Source organism: Ictidomys tridecemlineatus, chromosome 2 (genome assembly GCF_052094955.1).
Source record: "Ictidomys tridecemlineatus isolate mIctTri1 chromosome 2, mIctTri1.hap1, whole genome shotgun sequence".
In the NCBI taxonomy this organism is placed as follows: domain Eukaryota; kingdom Metazoa; phylum Chordata; class Mammalia; order Rodentia; family Sciuridae; genus Ictidomys; species Ictidomys tridecemlineatus.
This window is the reverse complement of record NC_135478.1, coordinates 106,897,055-106,910,996: the sequence shown is the minus strand read 5'-3', so window position 1 is coordinate 106,910,996 and position 13,942 is coordinate 106,897,055. Positions and strand designations below refer to the sequence as shown.

Genomic DNA, 13,942 nt, shown 5'->3' with positions numbered 1-13,942 from the left:
CTAGGCAGGTTCCGTGGGAGGGCCCGACACCGGCCTCTGCATCAGGCAGGGATTCAGTAGGACCTTGGAGACCCTCAGAGGAGCCGGGGATGAAGGCCTCCATGGAGGACGCAGTTTGACTTGCCCACAGCCACAACACCATGGTCACAGCGTCAGGACCCCGGGAACTTCCAGGGAGCGTTCTGTTTGCAGGCTGGCCTCGCGGCTCTGAGGCACCACAGCTGCTGGTTTTATTTTTGTGGCTCTGGGGACTGAACCCAGGGGCACTCAACCACTGAGCCACATTCCAGCCCTATTTGTTATTTTTTAAGACAGGGTTTCACTAAGTTGCTGAGACTGGACTTGTTTGTGATCCTCCTGCCTCAGCCTGCCGAGGAGCTAGGATCACAGGTGTGGCCATGTCTGGCCACAGCTGCTTCTTGCCACCCTGAGAACGTCACACCAAGGTCACTCCTTCTTGCAGGCTGCAGGCCCCAACCAGACAGGAGAGCACAGAGAGTCAGCGGTGCTGGTCATACCTGGCACCCAGCCCACAGGCCCCAGGAACTTTGTAAACAGTTCTGCAGGCAGGCATGAACGGGCAGCCACAGGCTCCTCGGAAGGCCCTGAGAGACCCCACTCCTCTCTGACTCCCAGGCAGGCCTCGGTTTTGGTTTCTTGGCTCCAGCATGGCCCATGTCTCCTCTGTGCCTTGTGCCCTCTCTGCTTCCTGTGAGGACACTGCACACCAGATCAGGGCCCACAGTGCTACAGCAGTTGGAGCTCATCTTGACATGGCAGCTGCAAAGGACATCTGAGGACCTCGGCAGGGCCCCATCGAGGTAATGTGAATTGGAATGGCACAGACACCCTCCTGGTGCGGATAGGCCCAGAGGCTTCCCTTGGTCCTCAAAGGAGCAGAACTGCTCCCAGGCCTGCGGGCATGTGAAAGGGAGGGGCGACCCGGGTCACAGGACTTCCACCCCAAAAGTCCTTCAATGCCCCTCAACTTGGGAACGGCCAACACCCATGGGTGGAAAGACACCAGCATGGTGGTCTCCAGGGAGGCACAGCCTGAAACCAAGACCAACCTCGCTAAGGCTGGTGAGGCTGTGGCCTGAGGGACTTCCAGCAGCCGTGGGGGCCAAGAAGGGCCTACAGCAAGGGACAGGTGTCATGGGCTCACTACCCTGGGCCCTGCGGTCCCACACCTTGGCCCACGGAGGGAAACCAAAGCAAGGGCCCCAGACAGGTGAGGACTCTGGCCACTGTTCTGCTCCTGCGGGCTGCTCCGGCTCTGGCCGAGTCCCATCCCACAGCTGCTGCTCTGGGCCACCTCCTCACAAGCCAGCAAGCCCCGGGCTCCTAGCCTCCCACCCTCTATTGGGTCCCTCCGTCTTCCAACCAGAATCAGGCCTGCCACCTGCAGAGTGCCCAGGCCCGTCAGCCCTCCCAGGTCCTCATGCCCCACGGAGGGACCATCACATCAGGTGTTAGCACAGAAAGACCAGGCCGGACACAAGCCTCACGAGTCAGCTCCGCTCTCTGCTCAGGAACAGGGTGCACGGTTGGGGCGATGCCATTGACCCACCTCCTGGTGCAAGAGGAGCTGCTGAACAAAGCAGGGCCCTGCCTTGTGCGGGTGGTGCTGAGAGGTGGCTCAGGGCGCCTGTCGGCCTGCACACTCAGCACCTGGGGGTCTGTGATTCCACGGGTGGATGGGTCAGCGAGAGCACCCAGGAATTTGGACTTGGGGTTGGGGGTCTGTGGTCTGCCTCTGAGGAGAGATGAAAGCTGTCGGTGTCGGGCTCTCTCTTCACCCCCTTCTCCCAGGCCTCACTATCTTGGGGAATACCAGGGGCCTGTCGCCATCAAGGTGGGCACCCTGGAGGGGCCCCACTGGCCTCCCCCTCCCAGAGCTTCCTTGGGGGACAGCCAAGGCTGCCTCAGGCCTGTGCTCTAACTGTGGCTACTCTCCACCACCTCCAGTGACCAGAGCAAGTCCCAGTCTACTTAGACCCAAGGAGCAGGGACAGGAGGTCATATTGGATGGGAAGCCAAGCACTGTCACAACTGCAGATTGTGGATAGAGGAGCAACATTCCCGAGGCCACTGTGACTGCCAGCCCTGCAAGTGGCCTCTGGCCCAGGACTCCATCCCTCGTACCCAAGAAACCCATGCATCCTGTCCCACATGCCACGTGCCCTCTGATTGTGGCACTAAGACCAAGCTATGATCTAGTGACAAGCCCAGCTGTAATGTCCCCATCCAGCAGCTCCACACCCAGGGATGCAGGGCAGGCAAGTTCTGCAGCCACAGCCCAGACTTGGTAACTGGGGGAACCCAGCTTCCTTCAGGGGTCAGCAGTGTGGGTCTGTGGGCACTGTCCCTTACTGTCCAGAGGCAAACAACCTGCTTGGTGTACAGGCATCATGGTCTCGGCTGGGCAGGCAAGGCTGTGGAACTTGGGCCCCGTGAGGAGGAGGCCTAGAGGCCTGGGCCTTGCAGGTTGAGAGGCATTTGGGGCACCTGACCCTGGGTCCTACCTGGGCTTGCAAAGGGCCCCGGGGTGAGGCACCAACATCTGCTAATGCGGAGGCTGGAGCCACGGGGAGGTCACTCCAGGAGCCAGGCCCCGGGCATGGAGGCACATGGTCCCTCCTACCCAGAGACACCGGGACCTCAGGGTGTCCCTGGGCAGATTGGCTCCCAGGTACACAGCTGCTCGGTCACTGGCTGGCGCCCCCTCCTCAGGCCACTGGGCTTGTCAGGGCCACTGGGCTGCTGAGTTTTGGAAGCTCCCAGAAAGAGAGATTAATTTCCTCAAGAGGCAAATCCGAAGCACTGCAGGGGAGGAACCGACAAGGCCCGAAATGCCCTGAGGTGGGAGCAGCCCTGGGGTCCAGCCCCAGGGACCCCCTTGGCAGGCAGGAAAAGCCAGTGGTCACCAGCAACCCAGGCCCAGGAAGCAGTCCACCCCAGCTTTCCTCCAGGTCCCTGCAGTGTCCACCTCCGAGGAGGTGACCTAGGGGCAGAGACTTGCTGGTAGGGGAGGGAGGTGGGAATGGGCACAACCCAGCTGCCACCCGAGAGCCAGGTTCCCAGGGACTTGGGGACACTTGGCTGGAACATTGACCTGCTGCTTCACACAGGGGATTCCAGCCCCCCAATCTCGTGGAGCCCACTCCTGCCCACTGGAGCCTCCAAGCCTCCAGCCATGGCCTGTGTCACCTTCCTGCTCCAGGGTGAGTGCTGTGCCCACAGTGCCCCCCTCACACCAACCCTGCGTACAGATAAGGGAACTGAGGCCCAGACAGGTCAGGTTCCTGTCCCCGAGTCCACATGAGGACATGGGGGGACTGAGATTCAAGCCAGGGAGCTGCCACTGCCCTGGCCACTGACCACGTGCTGTCTGCAGCTTCTGACCTGGGAGCACTTTGCCCTCTTCTGGGGTGAACGGAAGAATGGAGTTCCGGGCTCTGGGCCTTGTGAGCCACCATGAGCTGGCTCCCACCACACTGCTGCCAGCATTTGGCAGGTCAGGCAGGTCACCCCTGAACGGGACACCCATCCCGCAGAGTCCACCACGATCCCTGGGCAGGCTGGCTCCTGGGTGCACAGCCACTGAGACACCAGTGCATACAAAGGCCTGGCAGACCTTGGAACTCAGCAGGAGCCGCAGCCAGGCACCCAGGCACCCAGGCAGGACTGCAGGGACAGAGAGCCCTCTGGGCCCGCTGTCCCATGGGTGCTCCCTGGAAACTCCCCAGCTCTCCACCCTCAAGGCACGTTTTGGAGGCTGCAATTCTGTTTGCCTGATTTTCTTCCCCAAACTGGGCCCCTGGGATGGATATAGTGACCCTCAGACACACCCAGCAGGAGCTGCTGGACAGAGCACAACATCAAGGCCACAGGGGAGCCGGGGAGAGCGCCCACCCAGGTGAGGGCCACAGCAGGCCCAGGATGGCAGCCCGGCCCTGCGTGGTCTGCTCCTGGTGTGGAGGCTATGTGCCCTGTGGCGCAGGGAAGCTGGAGCAGGGCATGCAGGCCTCTCATTCTACTTCTGCAGCTTGTGGTGCCCGTCCAAGATCATCGCCACGCACTGCACTCAGAGAAGGATTCCAACCCAGGGTTTAGTGCATGCAGATCACACTTCCATAAAAGGCAGGTTTTGATTTTGAAAGTTCACCAGGCACAGCTGTGTTTAGCCAACAAAACCTGTGTTCGCATGTCCACAAAGAAGGCTTGGGACAAACAGGACTGAGCACCACGGTGGCTCTGGGTCACTAGTGACTTTTAAGATTTTTACCTCTTAATTCTGCTTCTATTCTATCGGTGATAAAAAAAAAATTAGTCTATCATTTTTCCATAATTGTCGATTGTCATTGTTTAATAACCATAGAATAATATCATATGTTGTCATTCAAATAGTGTTTTAATTATAACTGTAATTGCTATAGTTATTCTAAAATAAGAATATCTTTTGTAATAAGAAACTTTTTGGGGGTGCTGGGAATTGAAGCCGAGGGGCACTCTACCACTGAGCCACACCCCCAGCCCTTTTTATTTTTTATTTTTGAGACAGGGTCTCACTAAGTTGCCGAGGCTGGCTTTGAACTTGAGATCCTCCCGCCTCAGCCTCCTGACTGCTGGGTCTCAGGTGTGCACCACCACACCTGGCTGAGAGGTAATTATTTTTAAAATCAGGGGTGAGTGGAGTGGAATCCAGGGGTTTCCATTCTGCTGAAGGGACTCAAGAGGCCCCCTTGGGCAGCAGGGGGTCTGGGTAGCTCTCCTGCCTCCCCAAGAGATGCCTCCTCACATGTGGTCCAGAGCATGCCCATTGCAGGCCAGGAAGACCTCAGGCCTCGGAAATAGGCCACACATTTTCAGGTGAGGCCCTGGACTTTGCTCCTTCCCTCTGGTGGGGGAGGGACAGACCCTGCCACCTGCTGCTCAGGGCCTCTGGGCACTGGGTGCTCTCCTGCTCACCAGCCCTCACAGTCTCAGCCCCTTCTGGAAACTGCTCATTTAATTTCCTGTAAATCCCAAAGACGAGCTGCAGTTGCTCTGGGAATCGTTGCCCTTATTTACAGTAAGAGTGGAGGTCTGCCCCGGGAGCTCCTAGTCAGGCCAGGCGGGGGCCGAGGGGCATTCACACTCTGCTTGTTCTTCCTGCAGACTAATCACCAGCAGGTCCCTGCTCACAGAGCTCAGAGCTCTGTGGGACCACAAAGTCCAGGCCACACACATTGCAGTCACTGTGCTGGGGAAAGGGTGGGACACAGCCTTCCGCGGGCAGAGCGCCACTTCCTGGCTGGAGTGGAAAACAGCCTGGGCCCAGGGGACATGTGGGCTCTGCCCTCGAAGCCGCTGCCCAGGAGGCCATCCCACTCTTCCCACTATGGTGACAACCTAAGTCTTGGGTGCAGCTGCTGCCCCAGGCCACACACCTGCAGGGCCCCGAGCCCAGGTCAGAAGGTCCTGGGGGTCTCCTCTCTGGACCTGCCCCATCCCAGGAAGTCTGCACAAGGGGCTTGGGAGTGACCTCCTTGAGACGGGCTTAGGGCAGCTGGGAAATAACCACCCCTCCCTTCCCAGTTGATGTCCTCCCTGCTCCCCAGAGCCTTGGCACCTGGCAATGCCTGGAGGCCTCCAGGCCCCCCTGCCACCATCTGGGCCTGACACCACAGGGGCCAGGTGGTCCCCTGGGGAGGAACTGCACAGCAGTGGCCTGGGGACTGTCAAGTGGGGGAGGGGAAACGGCACAGAGGAGCAGTAGTGCCACAGCACGGGAGGCAGGGGATCGCAGCACCACCTCCACAGTGGATTCACCCCGTGGCCAGGCAGCCTGACCCTGCTCCCCAGGGCAGAGGCTGAGGCCACACCCCTGCCCGTGTGTGCCTATCCTGCCGTGTGCCCACAGTGCCACTGAAGTAGATGGCTCTAGGCCTCGCGGGTGGTCACCAGCAGGCCCGGCTGAGGCCCGAGGGGGCCAGAACCCTGCTGTGTGCCCAGGATCCCATACTGCCTCCTGCCATACTGAGGTGTCTCCCACCCCTCCAGGTACCTGCTGGGTCCCCAGGGGCTCCCCTTCCTGCTCAGGGCAAAACCACAGCTGCCCCCCAAGCCCATTCCCTGCCCAGGGACAAGCACGGCTGCATCAGCATGGGAAGGACTGATCAGCTACAAGGGAGATGGAGGGACTCCACCACCTGGGCAGGATGAGGTGGGCTCAAGGGCCAGATCCAGGGACAGCCCCACTCCCCTGGAGCAGGAGGCCGCATCCACACAGATCTCAGGCAGAACCCCTCATGGGTGGGCACCACCACTGAGGTATTTTCTGGTCAGCTCTTGGTCTGGGAAGTGACCCCTGTGACACTCCACCATGGACTATGGAATCCCATGGGGCCTAAGGGAGGGTGGCGAAGAGCGGGAGGAAATCACTGCATCATTAAGAAGCCCTGGAGCTCCAAGGCCCATGAACAGCTGCTTGGACAGCTCTGGCAGCCAAGAGCGAGGTGCTTTATAAATGGGAGTCATCAGAGCCAGGACACGCGCAGAACCAGTGGGCCTCGAGTCCTGCCCCAGTGGAACTTGTTCCCAGGCATCGCTCAGAGGGAGGAAGAGGGCTTAACTGCAGACCACTCTAGGGCAGGGCTCCCCATGGTGGGCTTGGATCCACTGGGCTCAGTGACCACCATGCTGGGCTGGGGACTCCCCCTTGGGCTGGGAGGACACCAGTCAGCCAGAGGCCCCCACCTGGCCAGGGCAGGCAGAGTCCATGGCCCTGGGTGTACCTTAGACACGGGAAGGGTGGGCATCACCTCAGGGAGGGTGGCCTGTCCTCCACATGGTCCTCTGCAGGCCCAGACCCCACCCCCAATGGCCCAGAGCCACTAGGGCAGGTGGGGGGGGCAGCCAGGACAGTCAGTCTTCCCAACAGACTGGAGGTCACACATAACCACCTGGGCAGTGTCCTGGCAGGCTCACGTCAGGACTCATTGTCCACTCCCATGACCCTGTGCCTCAGGAACTCTCCAGGGGTGGCACCAGGCCAGCACTGGGAAGGAGTGTGGCTCAGGTGGGAGACTCTTGGCAGACAGCGCCCACCCTGTGATGCCCACGGAGGGTGGCCTGCCTTTCCTGAAGGTCAGTGGCCAGCTCCTGACTACTCCCCTCCCCGCTGCCATCATACGGAGGCTATTGAAACTCAGACTCTAGCCAGCCTCTGACAAGGCCCAGGCCTGCTGGTCCACCACAGAGCCGCCCACACCCATCACTCTTCCTGTTTCCCATGTTAGGCAAAGCCCGAGGCTTCACATCCCACACAGAGCAGAAAGGTGTAGCTGGACACCACCACGGCCCCAGGTCTGCCAGAGGTGTAGCTGGACACCACCACGGCCTGAGGTCGGCCCAGGGCAAAACCACACCACACCAGAGCATTCTCTGCCCACTGCCCCTGCATGACCCCTGGGGGATTTGGAAGTCTCCAGCTTGACCCCAGGTACTTGGCCATGGAGCCTTAAGGCTCTGAGAACCCCCCTCCCACAATCAGACCCACTGGGCTCCACTTCCTGCCGCTCTGAGAGAAGATCCAAGACCAGACATTCTCCTCTCAGTCTATCTGGCCCACAGCTCTGGACACAACATCGGTGAATATGTACAGACACATTGTAGACATCGGTGCACATGCAGGAGACAGCGAGGCACATCTGGATGCAGGCAGACATTCAGACATGAGGGTCCACAGGGGAGAGTTGCAGCACAGACACGGACGTGACACATGCACACATGCATAGACAGATGACGTGGAGACACAAAGATGTGACTGGTTGATGGATGATGGATGACCGGTGGATGAGCCGGGGGTGGTAGTGACAGGCAGATGACAGATGACGATGGTGGTAGATGGTGGCAGCTGGGTGGATGAGTTCACGGCCAGCACTGTGAAGTGCAGACTCTGGCCCCTGTGTGGTCCTGGTGGGGATGAAGGGGGCACAGCCACTGTGGACAGTTGAAAGTCACTGAGACCAGCTGCTGCAAGACCCAGGCATTAGCACAGCACCCAGCACCCACTGCCCAACTCTGGGCCATTTGCCCAGTTAGGCAGGACTCGATCATACTGTAGTGGGTCTCTGTCTGCTCTGAACAGTGCCATCACGCCTGGCTTTTCTTGGCCTGGCACAAGCTGAGCTGTGCACAAAACATCTTCTGAGACGGCGTAGCGGCTCCCCGTCAGCCACATCTGAGCAAACACCGTGCCCAGGCTCCGTGCCTGGCTCTGCACAACACTGACCTTTGGAAGTCAGGAGAGGGTTTTTTTTTTTTTTTTTTTTAAATTTTAATATTTTATTTCTTAGTTCTGGGCGGACACAACATCTTTGTGTGTATGTGGTGCTGAGGATCAAACCCGGGCCGCACGCATGCCAGGAAAGCGCGCTACCGCTTGAGCCACATCCTCAGCCCCCAGGAGAGGTTTTAAAACACACATGGATGAGGACATGAGCGGCAGGTGCTGTTGGGCCCACGGAGGCTGCAGGCCTCCCCCCCACGCCTCTGGCCCCTCGCCCCTGGCCTACAGCAGTCTTCTTGCGGGGGATCTCCCTGCAGCCCCCTCCCACCGCGCCTGGGCACCCGGGTCTCCTCAGTGCACCCTGCCATCTCCGCAGGCCCTCACGCTCAGCACACCCCAACCGCCAGGCTCAGGCTGGGGGGGTTTCTGGGAAAAGGGAACCTATAGGCACCTACGTGTGTGCGGCTGCCAGTCACCAGTCAGTCAGGAAGCCCCCAGCCCAGGGGGGCGCACTGGGACTGGAGCTAGATTGGCTGGGGTCCGAGTAGGTGGGGACAGATAGGGATCACGGGGACAGCTGAGAAAGGAAGCCTGTGAGCCAGAGGGCTTCCTTCTGTGGACGGCCATGGCAGGAGTTTTAGGCCAGAGAGGATGTGGTATGGCAGCCCAGAGGTACAGAGGACAAATGGAAGATCCAGAAATGATGTCCTGTCCGCCAGGGAAATGAACAGCACCCACTGCCCAGACCCAGCGTCTGGTGGGATTTCCATGTGCCCTCGGCCTAGCCAGGACCACAAGAAGTCCCTTCCCACGGCGAGACCACAAGGGTGGGGCCACACCTTCGGGGAGCCCCACCTGTGCTGGGGGAGAAGCAGGCCTTGGCTATGGTGGCTGTGCAAGACCCCGGTCTCCAGCCACCTGCTGCCCGGAGGAAGCCAGGCCATCACTAAACTGTAAGTGAAACCTCATCGGCTGGGTGGCAGAGGGGACCTCTTCTAACACGCGATTGAGTCTCCCTCCGAGCTCAGTTGCTGCATTTGATTAAAACACACAGCTCCCATAGCACTCAGAGCTCGCCAAACGGGTAGCACTAGAGCTCCTGACCCCAGGCCTCTGGCAGCACCCAGAGTTCCCCTTGGGTGTGTGTTTCCTCATGCCAGAGCAGCCAGCAGCCCCAGCAGAGGGCCTGGGAAGACCCCAGGAAGGACCCAACCTCAGGTGATGCACTGAGGCTGGAGGTCAGGCCAAGCCGCCCAAAGCCCAGAGAAGGAGGGGCTGCACAAGGGGTCTCAGGCCATCTTGGAGGTGGGCAGCGCCCCTGTCATGGGAAGGAAGCTCATCCACCAAGACTGGGATTCATGAAGAGCAGGGGTGTATGTGTCCCAGGTGTGGACAAAGAGGAGACCAGACCCGCCACACAGGGAGCAGGCCTGAGGAGTGGTGCACCCATGATGCACTCACACCCTGGTCTGTGGTGAGGTCCAGGTGTAGTGGGCGGGCTCTGCTCCACAGCTGGCCTCTGCAGGGCTGAGTACTCTGCAGACCCAGACATCGCATGACCCCTGGCCAGCAGGTCCCAGAGTACAGGGGCAGCAGAGGAAGGTCCAGCTGTGACTGGGTCCTACATCCTCATGGAGGAAGAGAATGAGATGGTGGGCACAGGTGCCTGCCCAGTGGCTAGCAGCCAGAAGCAGGGTCAGCAGGAGACCCAGGGTCCTGGGTTGAGCAGCAAGCTCCAGCAGAGGGGCAGGTCACTGCTCCCAGAGCCATTTATATCCAGCTGGGACTGACTGCACCCCAGCTGCCCTGACCCCTGGAAGCCAGACCACACTGTTGGCAGGGACACACATGTCCTTGTGAGGGTACCTCATGAGGTGGCAGTGGTACCCAGGCTCAGTTATCTCCAAACAGCAGCCAGAGTGAGAGGAGGACCGTGTGTGCCCCACATTTCAGGGTCTGCTCACTGAGCACTCTGTGCTGTCCAAGATCCCTGTCCAGGGAGCAGGACACCACAGTGCATGGGAGAGAATGCTTCCCAAGAAGTGTCCCTGCCAGAGGATGGCAAGAGGCCAATGCTAACCCAGAGGCAGCCAGCTGGTCACTGCGAGTTTAAACCATGAAACCACGAAGCTGCAGTTTAAACCATGAACACAGCCAGGGAGTGAGTCCAGCCCTGAGCTCAAGCTGGGCTCTGCCTATTGGCCCTGAGTGGGGCTGACTGGCATGGACAGAGCTGGACCAGAGCTAGTGGTCTGTAGCAGCTGCTCTGCTCAGCCTCGGGGCCCTGCCACCTGGCTGTGGTATCCCATGGCGATGGCCGATGGCGAGAGGATGCGAGCCAGGAGAGCACTTGGCAGGTCCCCTTGCAAATGCTGCCCATGGGCCTAGGGATGGGGCAGGCACTGCAGAGGTACCTGGGGAGGTCAGGTTGCGGACAGGTTGCAGGCCCAGCACCCCGTGTTTCCCCTGGCTGTCGTCTGGTCATCCTGTCAGGCAGGCGGGTCCTGCAATCCTCCTCAGCCAGGTCCCCTGTTCTGTGTGGTCCTGGCCTGGGACAGGCAGGGGACATGGGTGGGCCAGCACAAGGTCCTCTCCCACATCTCACCAATGCTCTGTGTCCACAGTGATGGGAGCCACTGTCACAACTGGCATCTGTGCAGGGGGCAGCCACAGGTGCACCAGGGTCCCTCCTACACCCCACCCCATCTGCCTCTCCTCTACCGAGCCCCCTTTGACTCCCATGAAACCCCACACCTTTCTTTCCCCTTCTCTTCTCCAGCTTCCACACAGGAGAGAAAACGCAACCCTTGACCTCTGGTTGACTAATCATGGGACGTGTCATGAGTTGGCGTGCCCTCCTTGTGCAGGCCAGGCCAGCCTCCTCCATGGGGTTCCAATCTCAGCACATGCGCCCTGGAAGCCAACACCATGATGCCCCCCTTTAAGGGCACCTCGTAGAGGGCTTCCCAGGACAGGACAAGTGCGACAGGCATGCGTGGGCACAAGGTGAAGGACAGCGGAAGTGCTGCCTCTGGTGACTCCCTGGGGCAGGGGCACAGGCACTTCCAGGATGCCATGGGGTAGATCACTCCCTACCTCCGTTCCCAGTGCCTGGCAGAGCCCCCCCCCCCAGCCCTGGGGTTCCCATCACTTTGGGCTGCAGGTGGGAGAGGCCCTCTAGGCTGCCTCTGGGGATCCAGTGCCATGGAGTCTTCATTTTCTCTGGCTGCGGCCTGAAGCACTGAGCTCAGAGGACGGGTTCTGCCAGCACTCCCACCGCCCCCGCTCTGCCCTCTAGTGCCCTCAGTCGCCTGCCCGTGTGGGCCCCAGGCTTCGCCCAGGGCAGGCCCAGGCAATGCTGTGTCCAGGAACACGTGCCGGGCTCCCAGTGCCACCTTGAACACACCTGTGGACAATGTCCCGACTCAGAGAGAAGGAGGAGGGGCTGAGGGCCTGCTGTTACTGCCCATCCTGTATCTTCCCTTCCAGGGCCACCTGCATATGATCAGAAGCCCCTGACCCCGAACCCTAACAGCCAGGCCAGCAGGAGGACACCTTGGAAGAGGGGGCAGCAGCCCTTCTAGGTCCACAAAACACTTGCAGGGATCTGGTGGATAGAAGCCCTGACGTGGGGGACAAAACCCCACTGGCTATCCATGACCTGGGGACTGAACCCCTGACCTGAAATGAAAGGCCCTTGGACTCTGGATACACTGCCCTCAACACTAACTCCATGCCCTACATGGTCCTGAGGCCAGGCCTGCCATGCCTGTGGTGGGATCTGCTCACTGTGGCCCTTGTCCTGGGGAGGCCCTGGGCACCACCATGCTGGGCACAGCCGCCTGGACCAGGGCAGGGCCCCCTTCCAGCATCACACAGGGTACTGGGGTGAACAGTACCTCCGAGGTGGGCTTGTCTGGGAGCAGAGGCTTTGCAGATGGGTTGTTGGGATGAGGGAGAGCAGGGGCTGAACCCAGCCACTGCCAACTTTGCAACAGAGGCAGAGAGGCCCCAGAGGCTGTGGGAGGAACGGCGTCTGCTCATAGGGGAGAAGGGCAGTTGGGCCTCAGACCCCTTGGTCTTGAGCTCTGGCCTCTGGGACTGTAGGATAAACTGCTCTCCTGTTAAGCCTGCCGGTGTATCTGGAGTGCAGTGGGTGTGGGGGAATGTGGCTGTCCTCACAGGGGTGGTGTCCTGGGAGGATGGGGCAAGGTTCTGGTTTCTCCCAGAGCTGGTGTTCAAGGACAGGGAGCAGGAGGCCACGGAGCAGTTGTGTCTAGAGGGCAGGATGTACCCCAGCCTGGAAACCATATCTGGGATGGACGGAGGCTGAGTTGAGGGCCTTGTGGCAGAAGCCAACTGCACCACCCAGCTCTAGAGAATGTTGTCCGCGTCTGTCCAGTCCCCGACCCCGTGATCAGGGCCCAGTGCAGAGTGCCCAGGAGCAGCTCAGACCTGCAGACTGGCAGGGCATCTGCAGTCCCAGCTGCATCCAGGCCACCCCCATGCAGGCCTCATATGGCCATCTCCGACCTGCCAGTGAGGAGAAGGCAGTGACCCAGAGAGGTGGCCACCTTCAGGGAGGTAAGTCACGCAACAAGGACGGCATGGGGCCTCAAAGAACATCCACTGTCCCCTTTCCTCATAGGAAAGTATTTGTGCACAACCTGGGGATAGACAGTGCCCAGTGTCCACTAAAGATGCCCAAAGACCCTGCTCACTCCCTCCTGGCCCCAGGCCCTGGGCACCTTTGTAGCACCTCGGTTCAAGCCATGCATGGGACAATCATGCAGGGGAACCAACATTCTGCCCTCTTGGGTTGCTGGGTCCACGTGTTTTCATTCATTATGGAATTGTCCCTGTCCCTTCTGACCTCTGAGAGGCCCATTCATCCATTGGGTTGCTCCAGCTCTGTCCCCAGAACAGTACACGTCCCTGTTTGTTGGGAACCAGCCATCATCTGGACAGGTGTCAGTGGACAGCCAGCAGCAGCCACATATGTGTACTGCAGCCTCAGCCCCTACCTGCTCAGTGGTGCCTGTCAGGTGGGGCAGATAAGCTGCCCACTTCCAGCCTGCCCTGCTGACACGTGGGAGATGAGTGCTGCCAACCATGAAGTGCCTTCCATGCAGACACATGGCCCCAGCCTCTCATCTTTTGAAACTAATTTGCAAAATGCCCACTAAATGCTTGAGCACTGTCAACTGCCTGTGAATGCAAGGAGGGACCAGGAGAGGGACCCTCCCTGGCATGCAGTTGGTGCTCAGTAAGTACTGGCCTGGCAATGGCATGAGAAACTTCAGTGCCTCCAAAATACTGGAACTGCTCCTGCACTACAGAACACTTGAGGCTGGGTGATCTGTAATCCACAGAAATTCTGCTGGGTTTCATTGGTTCAGTGGTCCCAGGGACTCAGGAGGCTGAGGCAGAATGGCAAGTTCAAGCCCAGCCTGGGCACCTTAGTAAGACCCTGTCTCAAAACAAAGTATAAAATGGACTAGGGCATGGCCCAGTGGTAGAGCACCCTGGGCCAAAAAACAAACACCCTCTTGCTGTGCTGGGCCAAGGGGGGAAAGGCTAGACACTGGGTCAGCCCAGGACCAGGCCATGTGGACAGAACACCGCACCCAGAACAGGCCACCACGTGGTCGGCAACCTACTGGGGTC

The 13,942-nt window shown here is 59.7% G+C and overlaps 1 long non-coding RNA gene across 1 annotated transcript; it reads left to right on the top strand.

Moving 5' to 3' along the window:
* On the top strand, positions 1–4,351 carry LOC144375289 (uncharacterized). The gene is made up of 2 exons (XR_013434924.1): positions 1–821; positions 1,969–4,351. It is a non-coding gene; the product is annotated as an uncharacterized LOC144375289 (long non-coding RNA).
* The last annotated feature ends 9,591 nt before the right edge of the window (positions 4,352–13,942 follow it).